We start from the raw sequence: 21,977 nt of genomic DNA, 5'->3' as shown, positions 1-21,977 counted from the left end.
AGCATTGAGAAGAGTTCCCTGTGCTATACAGTAGGTCCTTCTCAGTTAACTATTTTATATGTAGTAGTGTGTATATGTCAATCCCAATCTCCCAATTTATCCCTCCCCGCGTTACCTCCAGTAACCGTAAGTTTGTTTTCTACATCTGTGACTCTATTTCTGTTTCATAAATGAGTTCATTTGTACCCATTTTTTAGATTCCACATATAAGTGATATCATATGATATTTGTCTTTCTCTGTCTGACTTACTTCACTCTGTATGACAATCTCTAGGTCCATCCACCTCACTACAAAGAACTTGATTTCATTTCTTTTTATGGCTGAGTAATATTCCTTTGTATATATGTACCACTTCTTTATGCATTCCTCTGTTGATGGGCATTTAGGTTGCTTCCATGTCCTGGCTATTGTAAATAGTGATGCAATAAAATTGGTGTCCATGTATCGTTTTGAATTATGGTTTTCTCTGGATATATGCCTGGGAGTGGGGTTGCAGGATCATATGGTAGCTCTATTTTTAGTTTTATAAGGCACCTCTATACTGTTCTCCATAGTGGCTGTACCAATTTACATTTCCACCAACAGTCTAGGAGGGTTCCCTTTTCTCCACACCCTCTGCAGCATTTATTGTTTGTAGAGTTTTTGATGATGGCCATTCTGACTGGTGTGAGGTGATACCTCATTGTAGTTTTGATTTGCATTTCTCTAATGATTAGTGATGTCAAGCATCTTTTCATGTGCTTTTTAACTATATCTGTATGTCTTCTTGGGAGACGTCTATTTAGATCTTCCTACCATTTTTTGATTGGGTTGTTCTTGTTGTTTTTTCATATTGAGCCTCATGAGCTCTTTGTATATTTTGGAGATGAATCCTTTGTCAGTCACTTCATTTGCAAATATTTTTTTCCCATTCTGTGGGTTGCTATTTCACTTTGTTTATGGTTTCCTTTGCTGTGCAAAAGCTTTTAAGTTTAATTAGGTCTCATTTGTTCATTTTTGTTTTTATTTTCATCACTCTAGGAGGTGGGTCAGAAAAGATCTTGCTGCAGTTTATGTCAGGGACTTTTTATTTAATCCGCTTAATCCAGCAGTATTCTGTACCAGGTTCAGTAATATATCATCCACATGAGATTTTTTAAGGTAAATATAAATGAAATATATTCTTGGGTAGGCAGTGTTTTGTTTTAATTTTAATTATAATGCCCTATCAATAAGATTAACTTTTCTTGAGAGGGTAATAGACAGATCACACAATTAACTTATTTCAAGTAGACTTTCAAAGCTCTTGTTTGATTTCTGATTTTATTTCTTCTCTGTTGTAAAAGACTCATATCACTGCACAAGCATGCAAAATGAACAAGGTAATAATCTCTACATGCAATTAAATGAAGGCAGTAGAAATAGTACCTTACCCAATGCTAGCAGGCATTATTACGTAGTTAAATAGCCTATTGTAGGTAGTACTCTTTTCTGAGACAAGAATATACTGGGTAAATTCTGTGCTGCATTTACTGAGATTTTCCATGTGTGGTAGATTTATGTATGTATGTATTTATTGTGGTAGTTTTAGACATTGAAATAACCTTCATTCCATAGCCATCTCTGTGCCAACAATTAATTCATTAAACAAATATTCCCAAGGTACTCTTTTTTTGTGATAAGTAAATAGAGCTATTTTTTAAGATCAGTTTTAGGTTTACAGCAAACTTGAGTGGAAGGTACGAAGATTTCCCATGTACCCTACCTCCATCTGTGCCTAGTCTCCCCTATGATCAGCATCCCCCACCAGAGGGGTACACTTGTTAAAACTGATGAACCTACATTGACACATTATAATTACACAAAGTCCATAGTTCACACTACAGTTTACTTTTGGTGCTATACTTTCTATGGTTTTGACAAATATACGTTATGACATGAATCCGCTATTATAGTGACATAAAGAACAGTTTCACCACCCAAAAAATCTTCTGTGCTTGGCCTATTCATCCTTCACTCCGAACACCTCGCAACCATTGATCTTTTTACAATCTCAGTAGTTTTGCCTTATCCAGAATGTCATGTAGTTGGAATCATACATTATGTAGCTTTTTATTATTGGCTTCTTTCACTTAGTAATATGCATGTAACTTTCCTCTATGTCTTTCCATGGCTAATAGCTCACTTATTTTAGTGCTGAATAATATTCTATTGGCTGGATGTAGCATAGTCTATTTGTCCATTTACATACTGAGGGACATCTCAGTTGCTTCTAAGTTATGGCAGTTATGAATAACACTGCTATAATCATCTATATTCAGGTTTTTGTGTGTGCATAAGCCTTCAACTCCATTGAGTAAAGGAGCATGATTGCTGAATAGTGTGATAAGAGTATGTATAGTTTTATAAGAAGCCACCAAGCAATCTCCCAAAGTGACTGTGCCATTTTGCATTTTCACTAGCAATGAATGAGAGTTCCTGTTGTTCTACATCTTCCCCACCATTTGGTGTTGTTAATGTTCCAGATTTTGTCCAATATAATAGGTATGTAGTGGTGTCTCATTGTTGTTTTAATTTACATTTCTCTTATGATATATGATATGGAGCGTATTTTCATATGCTTATTTGTCATTTATGTATCTTCTTTGGTGAGGTGTCTTTGGCCCCCATTTTCTAATTGCCTGATGTGAAATATTCTCCTTCCTCCTGGGCTGGGCTGGGCTGGTGTCTGTCTTAGTCTGCTCAGGATGCCATAATGAAATACCACTGTCTGGGTGGCTTAAACAACAGACATCTATTTTCTTACATTCTGAAGACTGAAAGTCTGAGATCGAGGTATCCAGCAGGGTTGTTTTCTGATGACGCCTCTCTTACTGGCTTGCAGATGGCTGTCTTCTTGTTATGTCCCCACACAGCCTTTTCTCTGTGTGCACACAGAGAGAGGAAATTCTGATATTTCTTAATTTCCTTATAAGGACACTAATCCTGTTGAATTAGGACCCCACACTTATGACCTCATTTAACCTTAATTACCTCCTCAAGGGCCCTATCTTCAAATACAGTCACATTGGGGATTAGAGCTTAGATACATAAATTTGGGGGTGGTACATTATTCAGTTCATAGACGCTTCTAATGCAGACAGGTTTTATATCTTCTGAATCTATTGATGCTGGATATGACCTACAGTAGTCTTGGGAAACTGTACACTTGGTTGAACTTAAGCTAGATCCTCTGGGTGTGTTGCAGTAATGTTTAGCAGATTTATATTTATATCATGCAATATGGATAAGAACAAAATCATACTTGTTTCACTGGTTGTCAGGGCAGTTAGCATCTCAGCTAAATGATATGTTTGTTATGTATGGGAACGGTACTGAAATATTTTCTGGGTTTTCCAATTTAATCTTGATAACAATCCAAGGAGGTCACCCTATTATTAATGGCAATATTCAGATGAGGAAGCCAAGCCTCTAAAATGTTGTGGTCCTTGCCCAAAACTATGTTCTACGGTGTTGCACAACCAACATTTTATTAAAATAACTGAGCTTATACTTTGGTGCAATTATCACCTAAACAATTTAGACATCTAATATATCTAAGCTTTAGCTACATGTATCTCAGAGGTAAACAGATTTGTTATGTCTTTGCCTTTATTACTTGACATGTTGATGATTTTCAGCCTTTGAATCACTGGGCCAGTATTATTGGTTTATTACTTGTAGTATCAAATATTACCACCTTCTAATAATCACCTCCTGTATTATAGGTGTTTACATATATCAGCATAATTCTCAAAATAATTAAGATAGTGGAGATTATGGCTAGTATGTAAAATAGCAAACTACAGTTTCAAGATATCAAGCAACTAGCCCCATGTCATATAAAAAATGGATTTGGACATGGATTATTCAAGTTCTTCCATTAATTTATCAAATACATGTCGAATATATACAGTATCCGGATTTTTTTTCCTGGATGTTGGGGACAGAAGGAAAGCCCTACCTGGCTAAAGCATAATGAAGGTCTAGGGCAGAAAGGTGGAGGTAGAGATGAGGCAGAACCCAAATGCAGGCTTCTACATGTGGTGGTGAAGATTTGGATGCTATTTTAATTACAAAGGAAAACCAATAAGTAATTTAAACAGGGGACTGTTATAATGTGATTTAAACACTTAAATGATTACGCTGCATACTGGCTAGAGAGTGATCTATCTGGCATATAAATAACATTAAGAGACCATTAAATTTGCAATATGTGGACACAAATATTAGACGTCTGGACTGTAGTAGTAAAGATCTTAGTCAATTCTGGAGATACTTTGGAATTAGAACAACTGGGTGCTCTGTAGATTTCAACATGGAATGCATGGAAGAGAGGAATTAAGAGCGACACCTTGGGTTTATCCTGAGCACTTAGGGGAATTAGGTGACATTTAATGAGAAGGGGAAGTCTTAGACAAGGGATAGGTTTTTGTGGGATAAGATTTGATTCTGATATGTAAATTTAAGCTTATTAGGCAATTAGATTTGTTAAACTGACGGTTGTGAATGCCAGTTCTTAAATGAGATCAAAGCTCAAGATACAAATGATTAATTAAAATTGTGTCACTGGATAGAATCACTCAGGGATTGAATGAAGAGCAGATGAGAGGAAAAGAATGAAGCCCAAGAACATTTCACTATACAGTGTTGATCTGAGGAGGAGAAACCAGCAGAGGAAAAAGAAATCGTCATTGAGATATGACCAGGACCAGGAGAGGGAGTCATCATTTGCAAGGGACAGGAGGGTTTCAAGAAGTGATGATTTGGGGGACTTCCATGAGGGCGCAGTGGTTAAGAATCTGCCTGCCAATGCAGGATACACAGTGTAGATCCCTGGTCTGGGAAGATCCCACATGCCATGGAGCAACTAAGCCCGTGTGCCACAACTACTGAGCCTGTGTGCCACAACTACTGAGCCTGTGTGCCACAGCTACTGACCCTGCGTGCTGCAACTACTGAAGCCTGCACACCTACAGCTTGTGCTCCGCAACAAGAGAAGCCACTGCAATGAGAAGCCCGTGCAACACAATGAAGAGTAGAAGCCACAACTAGACAAAGCCCACGTGCAGCAATGAAGACCCAACGCAGCCAAAAATATATATAAATAAAGTAAATTTAGTTTTTTAAAAAGTGATGATTTTGTAAAGTGTTGCTGAGAAAGTGGAAGGAAAGGAAAACTAAGAAGTGACTACTGTATTTGGTGGGATAAAACTGTGGGTGAATTACTTTGAAGGCAATTTCAGTGAAGTGGTTGGGTTTAAGTCCAATTTGGACAAGAATGGAGAGAGACAAGTTAGAGGCAGCAAATACAGTGAAAGCTTTCAAGAGTTTTTCTGTGTAAGATGCCTACATTCGAGAGTCACAATTGAGAAATATTTGGAAATGTTTCCCTTTAAATTAAGCTGTGTTTACTGTTTTGTAAAATCTGGAGATTGTCAATCAGTATCTAATATCAATTAAGAATTCAATGTTCCATTATCTCACAAAGGATTTCTGGTTGGGAAATTAACCATAACACCAATAAGAATAGTGTAAATCTGTGAAATACTTCTATATGTTAGGAAGTTCCAAGTTTTTAGATCTGCATAGCCACCTCTAGACTAATTGCAGCTATGACACTATGTCGATATTGCCTTTTTCACTGACAGAGAAGTTATATACAGAATACATAACCATATAATATTGATTCGTTAGTTAACTCTAAAACAAATCAACTATCTCAAAGAATAAAAAGTAGCTGATAAAAGAACATTGTGTCTTGGCTGTGATGTGCATGAGTTAGTATTTGAGACTCAATACACAGCAAATAACAATGTTGGGACAGACAATGATGGAGAAGTAAATCTTTGAGTTCTTCATCTCCTTCCTGCCCCCATCTCCAAAAAATCTTATGTCCAGGTTTGGGTTTCTCAAAAGCAAATCTTGAGATATGGATTTGAGGACACATAATTTTGAAGAAAGGCAATTCCAGGAAGCACTATGAGATGCTGGGAAAGTGAGACCGGGAGGGGAGACGGCAAAAAAGGGTACTGCTATGAGAAAGTGTGGTTCAGTCCCTCTGGTAGCCCTCTAAGATCAACTGTGGAACCTGCCTCAGCATTTTCTCACTGAGGGGTGAGGAAGCTAGAATATTTCTGAACTGTTTCCTGCCTCTCAGTGGTTGTCCTGACCCACAGCTGGTCAGATATGATATAGTGACATACACAAGAAGCATCCCTTCTCCAGGAACCTACACACAGCCTGGAGAATAGGCTCGGCGATAGGGAGACACTGAGGCTTGGCTATAACCACCTAGCACGTCAGCCTCTTAGGATCTTTCACATTCTGTGGTGGGTTTTTAAGGATAAAAAAGACCAACATTAATTGTTCTTATTTTTTAGAGATCTTAAAATGAGAAAGCACTGGATATACTGCTTTTTTTTTTTTCGGTACGCGGGCCTCTCACTGTTGTGGCCTCTCCCGTTGCGGAGCACAGGCTCACGGACCCAGCCGCTCCGCGGCATGTGGGATCTTCCCGGACTGGGGCACGAACCCGTGCCCCCTGCATCGGCAGGCGGACTCTCAACCACTGCGCAACCAGGGAAACCCCTGACTGCTTTTATTATATATCTAGACACATAGAAATACACTGTGAAGATGTAGACTATACAAGCTAGACAAGATATGGCAGAGTTGCAGGAGCGTCAGAGCAACTGTGTTTAAATGCTGTGCTCCACACACTCCACTTCCATTTATTACTTTCATGGTGGTAACAGAAGTGAGAACAATATATGTACAAAAATGAACTGTCTCAGCCATGTTATCTAGACCATCCTTGCCAGCACACTTTTTGTTAATTGATATATTTTGTGTGTACTTGAAGTTTCTAAAGTTATTATAGGAGTATAGTGAATGGCAGATTAAAAGGAAAATAATAAATAGAGCCATCAAGTAGATTTTTTTTTGTAAGTCATAGATTCAGGAAGTGTCATGACATTTATTAAACAGGCTTAAAGAAAGTTCAAATTTAGGGCTTAATGGGCTGCCCGCTAATTAAGGCATTTGTTCTCCCACATTCTGAATCACCTGTAGCTTCTTGTGATAGGTACATCCCTGCATAAACTCTGAAGTGTACATGCAGCTATGTAACAAATCTCTCATTCTATAAAAAGAGATCCAGTAAATAAGGGACTAGAGAGTCACAAGGTAACCTTTAAGAATAACTTTCACACTAACTCTCCCTATTCAGTTTTGTTACATGACAGTTCTAACTTTTTAATTACAGGAGTTCTAAGGTTAACTTTCCTTAGGACACTTTTCTGTTTTGCTTTATAAAATAGCCCCCCACATGGGCATGCATCATTTAAAATAAGTCAGTATGATTTAAAATGCAAAAGTTGTCTCCTAATGCGTGACCCTCTGAAGCACTTGGCAATCCCACTTTTGAAATGAATATATATTTATAGACAGATGGATAGAAAGGTAGGTAGGTAGGTAGATAGAATAGATACCTCTGTAGAATGTGGAATACATATCCTTCTATCTACTATCTGTAGATTTAATCTATTACATGTATGTATCTAATCTCAGATGAAATACTGAATAGATTAGCTGTTTGTTTTGCATTTGCTTGAGATCAGAGTAAGATAAATAGGCTTGCCTTTTGTAACACTGTGAAATATGTGAACATTAAGATTATAAGTGGAGCCCTAGAAAATAAATATACTTTGACACACCATGCAGAAGGCTTTTGATATATCATTAAATATGTATATACATATGGATAGTAGTTCTCCTGTCTTTCCTAGAACAACACGTTGCACTTTCTTCTTTCTTGACTATGTAGAAGTGACATACTTTACTAAATTAAGATGTTGGGTTATAACAGAACCTTGCCTAATGTATGTGCTTTGTGATTTATGGTGGAGTTCAGGATAATGCTAACTGAAAATTTCAAGAACTGTCTTTTCTCCAGGTATGCAGTCAAGGTCTCACAATATTTTACAGATAGGGTATTACTTAACATTATCTAAATTAAACTGACAGTACATATGAAAGGCAGTATATATGATTGCTTTGTTTATACATAGAAGTTTATGCAATAAAATTGTCTGAAAATGACAGTTTTCACAAATCTCTCATTTTTTTACTTTTACCCACTGCTGCTGTTACTTTCCATAATTTATACTCATTAATGTGCATCCTTATTTCATTTACTATAGAATTAATATATTGAACAAAATAGTAGATTATAGTTTTCTGACAACAAACCTAGACTGTGTTTTACTAAAATTATTATTTAACTCACACATATATTTAATGAAACAGATATTTCACATAATTTTTGCCAGTAAACATTTTTCTCAGTTGCCCTGATAATTTTATCTTGTACTTTAGCAATTGTATATAAGTTCAAAGATGTCAAATAAATGAGAAAAATAGAATGAGTATATTTTACACATTATTTTTGCATCATTTAAATATATAAAAGGAGATATTTATGGATTAAAACATAATTATTAACAATCATACATATGCTATCTTCAAGACATATCTTTATTTTTCTGAATGCTTACCAAATGTTCTAAAATAATGGTCTGAAACTACAAATTGTAGATCTTTGTACCCTTATTTCAGTCTTAGTAGAGATTTTGTTATGACCCTGCTATTCTTGTTTCCCAAGCACATCCTGAGTCATCTAGGGATCTATATTATAGCAGTTTTATCTGTCTTTACCTTGTCGTACATGTCTCTTAGTATGTTAATTCCTGTCACACAATTTCAAACAATTTCATGGCTTGAAGTGGCAAAAGTATGACCTGCCACTGCTGATGCTAAAGATAGTTCTAGCTGATTTAAATGCTGTTTCAGTGGCTTTCTGTCTACATAATCAAGATAACCCAAGAACATTCTTTATAGGCAGAGTGGCCCCTGTATTGATGGATATTGAGCCAGCAAGGCAGATGGCTTTTTTAAGTCCTTTGAACTACATTGCTCTAAGTGTCTCAGCACAATGACCTAATCAGTTTAGGGTTAGGAATCTGTCTTCCCTCTTTGCATACATATTCACCTCAAAGTTAGCCAGAAGCACCTTGTAAAAACCCATCATAAGTTCACCTGTTTAAACAACAGACAGGTAAATGAAAACTCATGTTGCGTTTTGTGTGTGTAGGTGTGGAGACTGGTATAGTATTTTTGCCACTTCTCACTAGAATATAGTTAACCCTTAGCTTCCTATAATTTAAAAAAAGGATGCTTACCTGTCACCTCTTGTTCCAACATGACATATATGATTCTCTGACATTTGATGATGTGTTATACTACAGGGGATTTTTAATGCACTCAGGACTCAATCAGGATGGATGATCTGAGATTACAGTATTGTGGATGCTCTTTTAATCTTTGTACAGAATGTGACAGTTCTTGAGCTTATAGGAAAAGATCTGGTCTTGCTATAGAGTGAGAGAGTCTGGAATTATTCTGTGCAATTAGTTCCTGTGGCCAAATAATTTTATCTCATTATATACAGAACCCATCTATCCTCATCAGTTATCTTCTTGTCATTCTTTTGGCTGTTTCATTTTTCATCAGATTTTAAACAATGGGAATCTCCACTTGTGAACGCTGTCTAATTTCACACTGCTATGGATGAATAGAAGGCAATTGTGATTACTAGGAGACAACCTAGAAGAAAGAAGAGAATATTGACCCAATTTTTGCCTAATTATTGTCTTTTTTCACTACTTTTACATATCTTTCTTTTCAATTCTGTAATTTTTGGACAAGAGGAAAGAGAAAAGTTTTGACATTTTTCCAGATTTATTGAAACATAATTGACATATATCATTGTGTAAGTTTAAGGTGTACAGTGAAATCATTTGATATGTGTATATATTGCCAAATGATTACCACCGTGAAGTTAGTTAACACATCCATTACCTCACATAGTTAGAGTTTTGTGTGTGAGCGTGGTGAGAACTTTGAAAATCTATTCCTTTGGTAATTTTCAAATATACAATTCAGTACTGTTTACTCCAGTCACCATGCTTTACATTACAACCCCAGGACTTATTTATTTTGTAACTGGATGTTTGTACCTTTTGACCACGTTCACCCATTTCCCCTACCCTCCACCCACTGCCCCTGGCAACCACCAATCTGTTCTCTATTTCTGAGGTATTTTTTTTAGATCCCACATATAGATGAAATTATACAGTATTTTATATATTTATATAGGTATTTTCTATATCATAAACATGTAATTATTATTTATATTGTGTGTTACTTTAAGGATTTATATATATGTATGTGTGTGTGTGTATATATATATATATATATATAATCAACATTTTCTTTAACCATTCATTCATTAGTGGATCCTTAAGTTGTTTACATATCTTAGCTAGTGAAAATAATACTGCAGTGAACATGGAGGTGCAAATATCTCTTTGAGACAGTGATTTCAGTTCCTTTGTATATATAACCAGAAGTGGAATTACTTGATCATATGGTAGTTCTATTTTTTTTTTTTTTTTTTTGCGATATGTGGGCCTCTCACTGTCGTGGCCTTTCCCGTTGCTGGACGCGCAAGCTCAGCGGCCACGGCTCACAGGCCCAGCCGCTACGCGGCTCACGGGCCCAGCCGCTACGCGGCATGTGGGATCCTCCCAGACCGGGGCACGAACCCGTATCCCCTGCATCGGCAGGCGGACTCTCAACCACTGCGCCACCAGGGAGGCCCGGTAGTTCTATTTTTAATTCTTTGAGAAACCTTCATACTGTTTTCCATAATGGCTTTACCAAGTTACATTCCCATCAACAGTGTACAAGGGTTGAGATGGAAGTGTTTAGATTACTGATTTGTCCTGGGTCACAAAAGTTTCTTAGGGGTGCCTGGAGCTGCTTGTTAAAAAAAAAAAAAAAAAAAAAAAAAGTGTATTTGAGGTGTTTTCATTTAGAAAAAACTGGGCATGTGGTTTGAAATATGTTTACAGGTATTAACATTGATGCATAGGGAAAATATCTTAGAACCGAAGATTTATACTAGGACTATAACTAAACTTGGAAACTGTGAAATCCAACATCATCATTTTAGATATAAGACTTCTGAGTTCAAGTCCATTAAATGTGCTTAACATGATGAGAGCTAGTTTGTAGCAAAATTGTGAACAGAGCCTAGATTATCTTTGCTTCTTTTGTTAATTTCTTTCTGCACTGTAGGTTCCCAAAAGCGAAGAAAGTCAGAATATTTCTTCTTGGGTAGTTTTCATATTAACTTTTATTTTCCTTTTGGTAATTCAGTATTAGAAACACTGACCCCAGTGCCCATATTCAATGAATATTAATCTAAGATCATAGTATAATTATTAACAACTTTATTATTAGTATAAATGACTGTTTTGAAATAGTCACCAAATATTCTTAAGTCAATCATTAATTGGTGAATATGGGCTAGAAATTTTGGAACTCTCACTATCTCAATCATATAAATTTAATATCTCAATTTGCAAGATTTTCTGATGGGCTTTTTACAGTCAATAATAAACAGGGAACAACATACATTACAGCATTCAATATAATTTTTTAAAAAATCTTAAAGCTGTGTGTGTACATGAAAGCAGAAGAATCACATGCTACATTGCTGGAACAATGTACCCACTTTTGCTATAGTCAAAGGTGTATAATTTATTCTCTTTTTCTGTGAATAACATTAAGATGTTTGTTGGTAATGTACAGGTCTTTTGTGCATTATCTCACTTGATTCTCCTATAAACCTTATATCATGTATGATGTAGGCATTTTTCATCTGTTTGGCCCTTGAGAAACAATGGCTAAAAGGTAGTGTGTTTGCCTTAAGTATCACAGTAAGCTAGATATAGAGGTGGAGAATGAACGTAATTCCCCTGGTTCCAATTTTACTGCTCTCTTCCCTTAATTGAAGAATTGTAGGAACTTAGAGTTTTCTTTGACCTTATTAAATAAATTACTAGTAAAATCATTTTTTTTTCTATTTGGGAAGACACACAGAGGAAAATGCCTTGTGAACAAATCATTTTTATTGCTGTTTGCCCATTTAGATGCTACTGTCAAAAGTCATCAATGCTGATAAACATAAAACTGAACTCAAACATCTGTGAATTCCACACACACTTTTGCAAAGAGTGTTATAATCTGTATCGTAGGCATCATTAACTTAAGCAATTAAGTTTAATGTCCTAGTTTCTGTTGGCAAGTGTTACTATTTTTAGGATTTCTTCATGTCTTACATTGCTTTGGTGCTCTTGCACCTCATGAGAAAAAAGAATCACATTTATGTTAATTCTTTTTAAAATTTCCCACTGCAGCCGAAGGGTGATAAACATGAACTGTCTCAGTAGTTAAGTCCAAGTGTTACTCTTAAGGACGTTCACTTAGAAAAAGCCATTGCTAAAGGTGGTTACTTTAAATACAAACCAATCATTAATTTCAGGGCCACTTCTGGGGATTCTCCTGGTGATTATAAATCACTGAAATTGGTTTACAATTGCATTAATATACTTTAAAATAACTTAGTAGAAATCATGATGGAACGGCTGTGAGGCAATCTGAACCACTTTTTCTTCTTTACATACTTATTTTCTGCTAATTATTCTACAGGAAGTTATTGGTTGGATTTCAGTGGCAACATGTATAATTATTTAACTAAAATAGACAATAATTTTACTTTTGTAAACAAGGTAGAGTTCATGTAATAGGAATTTGTATGTCAGCAAGAACATCAGAGTTTGTATTAAGAGAGGTATGAATAGTATCTTTTCTTATCCTAACCTGCAGATAAAAATATTTTGCAGTTATTAATATTGATTAGACATTATAAATTAAAAGCAAGATCAGAAAACTACCATCTCTTAAAAGTAATGTAGTCTTTCTTCTAAGGTGTGTCCTCCTTTCAAAACTTAGCAAAGTGTTCTATAAAGGTAACATAAGGTCAATGAACCTCATCTTTAGTGACTTTACAGTCTGAGCAAATACAAGCAAATAAATGCCCATGAATCAATTCTGCTCAATTCAAAAGAAATATACCAGTGAGTTATAGGTATTGACACTAGATTCAAGTCCTGGAAGAGTCAGAAAAATCCTCATTCTAGTCCTAATTTTGGCAGGTATGTGTCTTTGGAAGAGTGCTGAAGCTTAGATCCTAATTTCACCTACTTGTCACTTGAGAAGCCAGGATTCTATCTCTATCTATTCTATCTCTATTCTGTCTCTAAGGTTTAGGTCTCCAGTCTCTCATTTGTATCTGTGGATGCAAGTGGGTTTTGAAATCAAGACTTTGGGGCACCTTAAAATGATAATGGAGCACACACAAGGAGTTTTACATAGCATCACCACTAGTCTGTGAGACTGCACCCTCTCATCAAACACATTATCCATTTCATCAAACACATCATCCTTTCTACAGGGAACCATGAACAACCTCACTAAGGAGACACTTTCACTCTCCAGTGCCCTTCCTTCTGATGAGGTTTTGCTACCAAGCGAGTTGGTGCCAAACTTTGAACAAATATTTTCACCTTCAGTACATTGGAGATCTTGGAATTTTAGGAAAATCATGGTGTCTCACACCATACAGCTTGCCAATTCTAAAATTACACCTATTTTAAATGCTAGGGCTTGACATAATTTCGCCCAACGTCGTGCACTTAATCTCACACTTCATGTGCAAGTTAAGAGGCAAAAGCATGAAGAGTGTTTGGCAAACTGCCAAAGCCCCGCAGCAGCTGCATGTCCAGGTGGGATTTTATGGGACTTTGACAGGGGAAGTGTCACTCAAGTGTCTGACACCATTGGCTTCTCACAGCAAGAGGTGGTGAGACATTTGATGGCTTAGTGGGCATGAGAGCCAAAATTAATTCTCCTGGCAGAAATGGCTCTTATCCAGGACTTATTAGTCACTTCTAAAAATACAAACCTAAATACCAGGAAATAAATGACTTCCCTTGGAGACCAAGAGACTGAACATCTCTTCTCCCTTACCAAGATAATCGTACCAGTAAGTGTGAGATCATTTTTACATCTCAACTGAGAAATATTTAAAATATAGTGACTGCAAATCATGAGGCACAGGTGTGGGTAATTAATTAAAACTTTGAAAATAATTGCCATATATCTAAGCACATGTGCATATATCCATACATAACTGATGTGTCACTCATCGTATGATAATTTTGCTTAACAGAATTAACACTTCTCTTTCTAAAAAAACTTTGAGTCTTTCTCTTAAGTTACTTTCTTGAACTGGTGGTGAACAGATGCCAGGGCTGTACAAGTGAACTTGGCTTTGCACAATAAATGTATTCTTTGAGTTTGAATGTAGGTGGATTCACATTTTAATGTCACAGAATAGCAGGTTACTAATTAATGAAGTGACACAGAATTTCTCCCTCTCTCTCTCTCCATTCATAACATATACATTATGTACATAATGTATACATAACATATACACATTATATATTTATAATGTATACACATACACATATATATCAGGGCACACTCACCCTGAGGCTATATTGTGTGACATTTTGGTAATTAAAATATAAAATTGCTCTATGCTAAAAAGATAAACATTTTGTCTCTGTCCAATCAGCATGCACATGTTTTGTTGTTCACTTGGAGTACTGGCCTAAAAAGAAGAAATCACAGTAGAACATCTCATTGACATTCAATAGGAAAATAGTGCTGACAGAATGTTACAAGAACTAGAGTGGATCGAGGCCAAGAGAGTAAATTAAAAACAGTCTGATAGCTGTCTTAACATTTTACAAGGCAAGCAATATGATCAAGTTGTTGAGTTGACACCATAAAATCATTTGAAACAAAGATTTGGTTCTGTTTCAGAGATACAGTTTTTATAACCTTGCTACTTTGATTAAATGGTGCAACTTTGAAGCTTTGGAAAGTAGGGCATCTATACAGATTGCATGCATACAACCCACTCATTCATTCATACATACTTTTATATACACCCTCAAGGACAAATGAGCAAACTTTCCCTGGAATTGAATGTTGGCATCTCCTCATTTATTTAGACACTTATCTGTATCTTGGTTTATAAACATCACATATTTACACCAACTTCTGACATGTATTTTCATACAATACATCATCTTGATAGTGTAAACCTTGTGGACAAGCAAAGGAGCTTGTCTGCTGTGCCACCTGTTACAGGAAGCTTTTTCACCATCCTTTTCAGGAAAATCTTGTATGCCATCAGTCCTTTATTCCCGCACTCATTCATTTATTAACTGGCAACATGGTCAAAATGAAATTAATAAGACACTCATTAACTTGATACATATTAATTGAGCAGTTACTGTGTGCTCAGCATCATTCTTGATGATATGCAGATGCAGTCTTTGCTCTAATAAGGTCCCACTTTGGTAAAGTATCTTGCACTGAAGTCACCTACTTTCATAGATTTAAGGAGGAAAGCTTCTAAGTGACCTTTTCTTGCACCCATGCATTCAAGAAATACGTGTGTGAATATATAAGCAGGCACTGCTCTGGTATTACACAGAATATCAATATGCACAAGGATTGCTAGCTCTTCTAAAGAGCTCACTCCCTGACATCTTGTGTGCAAGCTCTGCTTAGACCTGAGTACGGATCTCTACTTCTGTGTTGTAATATTGTTAAAGTTGCCGCATACATTGTTATATAATGGATTAGTACAACTCCTGACTAGAGATCTGTGGTGCTGCATTTTAATGTCCATTTATAAGGGCTACTCCTCAAACATTTTGATATCTGAAAGAACTAGACATAAACTGAGCATCAGCGTTGCATAAATGTTTTTATAAAGTTATCAGTCTCAAATAGATCGGAAGTTTTTAAAAAATTGGTCTTCCAACAAAAATAGTTTGAGAAGTACTGCTCTGGACCAGAGTTTCTCAAATGGGTGTGATTTTGCACACCTCTTCTCCCTTGAGGACATGGGACAGCCTCTAGAGACATTTTTGGTTGTTACAACTAGGAGACTGATGGTGTCACTGGCATCTAGTGGTCAGAGTCCAGGGCTACTGCTTAGCACCACACAATGTACATCATAGCCCCACACAGTAAAGAGATGTCCAGTCTAATATGTCAGTGGTAGTGATGTTGAGAACCCCTGCATTAAAGCTAATCAGGAAAGTTTGGAGTTTATAGTATAGAGACTACACCATCTGTGGTAAGGGCTTTTGAAGAGAGAATTTCCCTGAGAAAAAATGGTAAAAGAGTTGCAAGGGAAGTGATATAGGACTGAAGAGAGTAGAATGTCTGAGAGAGTGTTGCAGTAATTGAAGCGTGAAGAGATGTAGGGTTTTAGATTAAGGTAGAGATGACAGTGAGCAAGAGAGAGGAAAACAAATATGACCTGTATGGGGTGGGGTGGGGTGAAGGAAGGAGGAGTTTCATGTCTCTTGACATAACAACCCCTCATGGCCATGGGGACATGCTGCTTAGTGTACTGGCAGCAAGTTGAAGAGATGGAAGTAAGAAAGATGAGCCAGGTGTTAGATGTCTGTATTATTGAGTACTGCTCAGCATCTTATAATACACAAGGCAGTCCACAAGAATGGATCATCCAGTTCATAAAAGAGCCATGGTTATAAAACCTTGCTGCTATGGACTGAATACTTGTGTCCCCATAAATTCATATGTTGAAGCCCTAATCCCCCAGTGTAGTAATATTTGGAGATGGGATCTATGATAAGTAGTTAGGGTTAGACCAGTTCATAAGGGTGGGACCCTGGTTTGATGGCATTAGTGCCCTTGTCAGAAAAGACACCACAGAACTAGTTCTCTCTCCCTCTACCATGTGAGAACACAACAAGAAGGTGAGCATGGAAAAACCTGGGAAAGAGATCTCACTAGAAGCCAACCATACTGGCACCTTGATCTGAGATTCCCAACATCCAGATCTGTGAGAAATGAATGTCTCTTATTTAAACCATTGAGTTTATGGTATTTTGCTATGGCAGCCCAAACAGAGTAATACACCTGGTCTAGAAAATTGCAGACTACTAAACACAGCAACGATTCTTAGCCTTTTCTTAAAATTTTAAGAAGTAATACCACTATATTAACTGCTTTTGAGATTTCATAAACACACTATTTTTATTTGGAGTTAACCTTTCTCCTATATCAACTGGAGTGGATTTAAGTTTTTCTTTTTCCTGTTCAAGCGGTCTCTTCAAGTCATCTTTAGTGGTTGCTTTCTTTTTTTAAAGTTTTTGACCACACCTCACAGCATGTGGGACCTTAGTTCCCCAACCAAGGATCGGACCCACACCTCCTGCATTACAAGGCAGAGTCTTAACCACTGGACCGCTGGGGAAGTTCTAGTTGTTGCTTTCTTAACATCACAATTGAGCAGCCACATTCTCACCCAGCCGATAATTGGATATAAAGAATATTTTTTTACCAATATTTAATCCCATTACCTTCAGAGTTTTGCTTGATGTGCACATTACCAGAAGTTTCAGCTTGCCCTAATGCTCACTTCTGTTAACAGCACACTAAGAAAATGTCTGTGTCTCAAGGTCATAATAAAAGGTGCTTATTTGGTCCACAGGATTTAGAAGCAAAGGCCCTCAGTATGTCAGCACTGATGAGGTCAAAGCCCAAGGGTTAGGGCTTTAATCTTTTTAATGAATTTTGAATATTCTTTTTAAAATGCAGTGTTATTCCTATAGGTCACACAAGAGGCCATTTACATCAGAAAAATTATTAAAAAAGAAAGCTAAGGAGAGGTCTTTGTGCAGTCAAGTGGACGCAGAGCTGAGCTAAGCATCGGAATGTGTAGCTTAAAGTTCATACAATTAACCTGCAATGTAAATAAACAAAAAATAGTTCATTGTCCCCAAATAAATTGAATTTTTGATCACTAGGTAGTGGTTTTAGCCCTACATGTTTACCTATGCATGTTTTCTGAATTCAAATGTTATTTTTTTATACTATACAGAATTTCTAAGGAATAGGGTTTTAGGTAAGACAATCAGTACAGCCATACTTTATCAAAGTCATATATGTTATGGACTGACGTAACACATTAGCACAATTCTCAGTAAGTAAATAACTACATTAGGACCTATAAAAGTACCATACCCAATATCTAGCAAATAGAATGCCTAAGATAGGTAACAGCAACAAAAATTGCTAATATTTGTGGAGCACATGTAATATGATAATTACTATTTTAACCTTTTTACATTTACTATATTAAAATCCTCATAGAAGCCATACAAACTAGATATCCTAATCACTTCTTTGGTAGGCAAAGAATCTAAGACAAAAAATAATGAGACCGCTTACCCAAGATCAGACGTGGTATCTAGACACCCCGAGTTGTGATGGGGTAAAGTTCAAAGTGAACACAAAGCAAAAATCTGCCACTTGAGAATAAAGGATATACATTTTATAGTCTCATCCCACAGTTAATGATGTCACTCTTGTGCCTGTAGGCAATTTAGTAAGAAAGGGTTTTGTGGTCAGATAAATTCTGGGAACATCTTAGTTTATATTTGTCTCTTAGAGAATCACAACATATTAATATACTAAGGCTTACCTGTCCAATTTATAATTTAAAGAAGTTTTGTTTCACTTTAGAATACCACAGTTAAGGTATGTTTTTTAAAACATCTTTATTGGAGTATGATTGCTTTACAATGGTGTGTCAGTTTCTGCTTTATAACAAAGTGAGTCAGCTATACATATACATATATCCCCATATCTCCTCCCTCTTGCGTCTCCCTCCCACCCTCCCTATCCCACCCCTCTAGGTGGACACAAGGCATCAAGCTGATCTCCCTGTGCTATGGGGCTGCTTCCCACTAGCTATCTATTTTACAAAACACTTTTATCTCATATACACAATAGTGATATGTAGAAATATTCATATTTTGAACCTACAGGTAACCCATTGAAACATATTTAATAATAAATGTTAGTCTAAAAATATCATTTATGATAGATTAAAAATACAATAAGAGTGTTAAAGTGGTCTAGTTTAAAGAATCATACATATATTATAAAAGTTATTAATGGTAATTAGATTATACAACAATAAATTTTTAACAAAAACTGTTCACTGTCTTTTGGTTATGTAACCATTAATTACCATGTTTTAGTCATCTAATGCCCTTTAACAAACCACCCAAAAAGTTAGTGGCTTAAAAAACAACATTGGCTTATTATTTCTTTTTTTTTTTTTTATAGTGTTTGTTTATTTTTACTTGTTGACAGTTTGCTTTATTTATTTATTTATTTATTTATGGCTGTGTTGGGTCTTCGTTTCTGTGTGAGAGCTTTCTCTAGTTGTGGCAAGCGGGGGCCACTCTTCATCACGGTGCGCGGGCCTCTCACTGTCGCGGCCTCTCTTGCTGTGGAGCACAGGCTCCAGACGCGCAGGCTCAGTAATTGTGGCTCACGGGCCCAGCTGCTCGGCGGCATGTGGGATCTTCCCAGACCAGGGCTCGAACCCGTGTCCCCTGCATTGGCAGGCAGATTCTCAACCACTGCACCACCAGGGAAGCCCGGCTTATTATTTCTTAATGGACAAGTGTCTTAGGGTTGTCCAAAGAAAGAGAACTGATAGGATTTATATATATATATTTATATTCAAGAGATTTATTTATGAAGAGTTGGCTTATATGATTTTGGAGGCTGAGTGAGAAGTCCCGTGTTCTTCCATCTTCAAACTAGAGACCCAGGAAAGCCATTGGTGTATTTTGGTCCTATTCTGAAGGCCTAAGAACAGGGAAGCCAGTGGCATAAGCCTGAGGTCAGGAGATGACAGATGTCCCAGTTCATTCAGTCAGGCAGAAAAAGGGAGTGAATTCTTTCTTCCATTGTCTTTCACTCCATTTAGGCCCTCAATGGTTTAGATGATGCCCACCGATATTAAGAAAGACAATGTGCTTTACTGAACGCACTGATTCAGGGGCTGGGGAAGAGGAGACTATAGGTGATGTCGGTCAAAGGGTAAAAGTTTTCAATTGTAAGAAGAATATCTTTTAAGAATCTAATGTACAGCATGGTGACTATAGTGAGTAATACAATGTTATATATATGTATCCCCTACTTTACAAAAGTTCTCTTTAGATCACTTCACTTTTATGAAATATCTATGTTAGTACTTGTTTTAGTTAACCAAAAGAAACACGAAGAGGATTTTCGCTTTTAGGAAAAAGGTCAAAGAGTAAAAATGGCACTCAGAGCAGCAAGTGTGGCACCACCAAACTCCTTACCTACGAAGTACACTCAGAATCTTGACATCAAGCTGCCATAAATTGGAACTGTGTCGGTGAGCATCTTTATCTCGATTTATTTTGTGGTCTGTCTTTTCTAGATTCTTTGGTGTGAATTCTTTTCTAGAATCTTTTCTAGATTCTTTGGTGTGAATTGGAATTCCTCTTGGCCTCTGTACCTGCAGACTCATCTGTACCTGCAAACTCAGCAAGAGGTGTCCTAAGATAATTGCCTCTTCACTTTATGCTGTTTTGGCTTATGAAAGGTTTCATAGGAATGCTTTATTTTTGGATACTGGGGGAAACCTGTGCTAAATCATTCTCACCACATAAAGTAAAAAGAAAGTTAACTATATAAGATGATGGATGTTTTAATTATCCTGATCTTGGTAATCAGTCCACAGTGTATATGTCTATCAAATCATCACATTATACATGTATACAGTTATATTTCTCAATTATCCCTCAATAAAGTTAAAAAAAATTTTTTTTAACTAAGACTTTGGGCTATCAAGAAAAAAAATGCTAATCTCATCCAGAAATTCTCACATACACACTCAGAAATAATGTTTAGCCAAATATCCAGGCTTAGTCTAGTCAAGTTGACATAGAAATTTATAATTTTACCATTATAACAGGGGGCAGTTGTATGCGTTTTCTGTTTCATGGGGTTCTGTCTTCACTCACAAGTCTGAAATCCTTTCCTTCTCCACACAGTGTCTGTCTGTCTGTCTGTCTGTCTCTTTCCCCCTTCCCTTCCCTCCATGAGGTGTCTCTTTGTTCAGTAGTCTAGCTTGGACTTTCTCATAGCATGGTGGCAGGTCTTCAAAAGGAGGACGTAGAGGCTGCATCTTTTCTTAAGGTGTTGTTTAGAGGTCCCAAAACATCACTTCCAGGGCAATCTATCCTAGACAAACTAGATTCTGCTCCTTGGTGTGAGAGCATATGCATGTCCATCTATTCAGTGCTTTGTAGGAAATCTTAAAATCAACAATAAACCATGTTTTAATGGTTTTAGACATGTTTAAAGCATAAGGAGAATCAGACAAGCAAGGGCTTTTTATTTTATTTTTTTTCCTCAAGCAAGGGCTTTTATTGCACATTTTATGGAATTTGTTCTAAAAACGTTTCACAAAAGCAAGGACTACAACTTCTAAAACTTCAAATATTAGACATATAGGTATTATATATGTATATATTTTTATAATTTATATACATACCTGAAAATATCAATATATATCTTAATCTAACAAACAAGCACCTAAAACTCCTTTGTATTTGACTCATAGATTTTATTAAGTTTTTATTCTTTCTCAAAATGTTTCAAATATCCCAGTAGCACAGAAGTCTTCAACTGTGCTCAAGACACTCTTGGAATTACAATAGGGGCTACTATACTTGAATTCTTAACCAAACCTCATTTCAGCATGGGAGGGGTATATTGATACTTTGATCTGTTTTATTTATTGGGCTTTCAACATGAGGTTTATTTAATGAATTACTTACCTAAAAAGCACGGATAAAATCTAACCACACAACTTAAACTTGGAGAAACAAAAGTCACAATTTATTCAAGGTCAAGTAACAAGTCTACAGGAAATATACAAAGAAAAGGCCTCCTGACTTTGAATTTTAACTCTTCAAAACCACAATGTTTCTTTTGTTATAACAGATATATTTTGACAATAGTAGCATTACACAGGGAAAGA

This window comes from Lipotes vexillifer, unplaced genomic scaffold (assembly GCF_000442215.2).
Source record: "Lipotes vexillifer unplaced genomic scaffold, Lipotes_vexillifer_v1.1 scaffold271, whole genome shotgun sequence".
Lineage (NCBI taxonomy): Eukaryota > Metazoa > Chordata > Mammalia > Artiodactyla > Lipotidae > Lipotes > Lipotes vexillifer.
Note: the sequence above shows the minus strand (reverse complement) of the source record.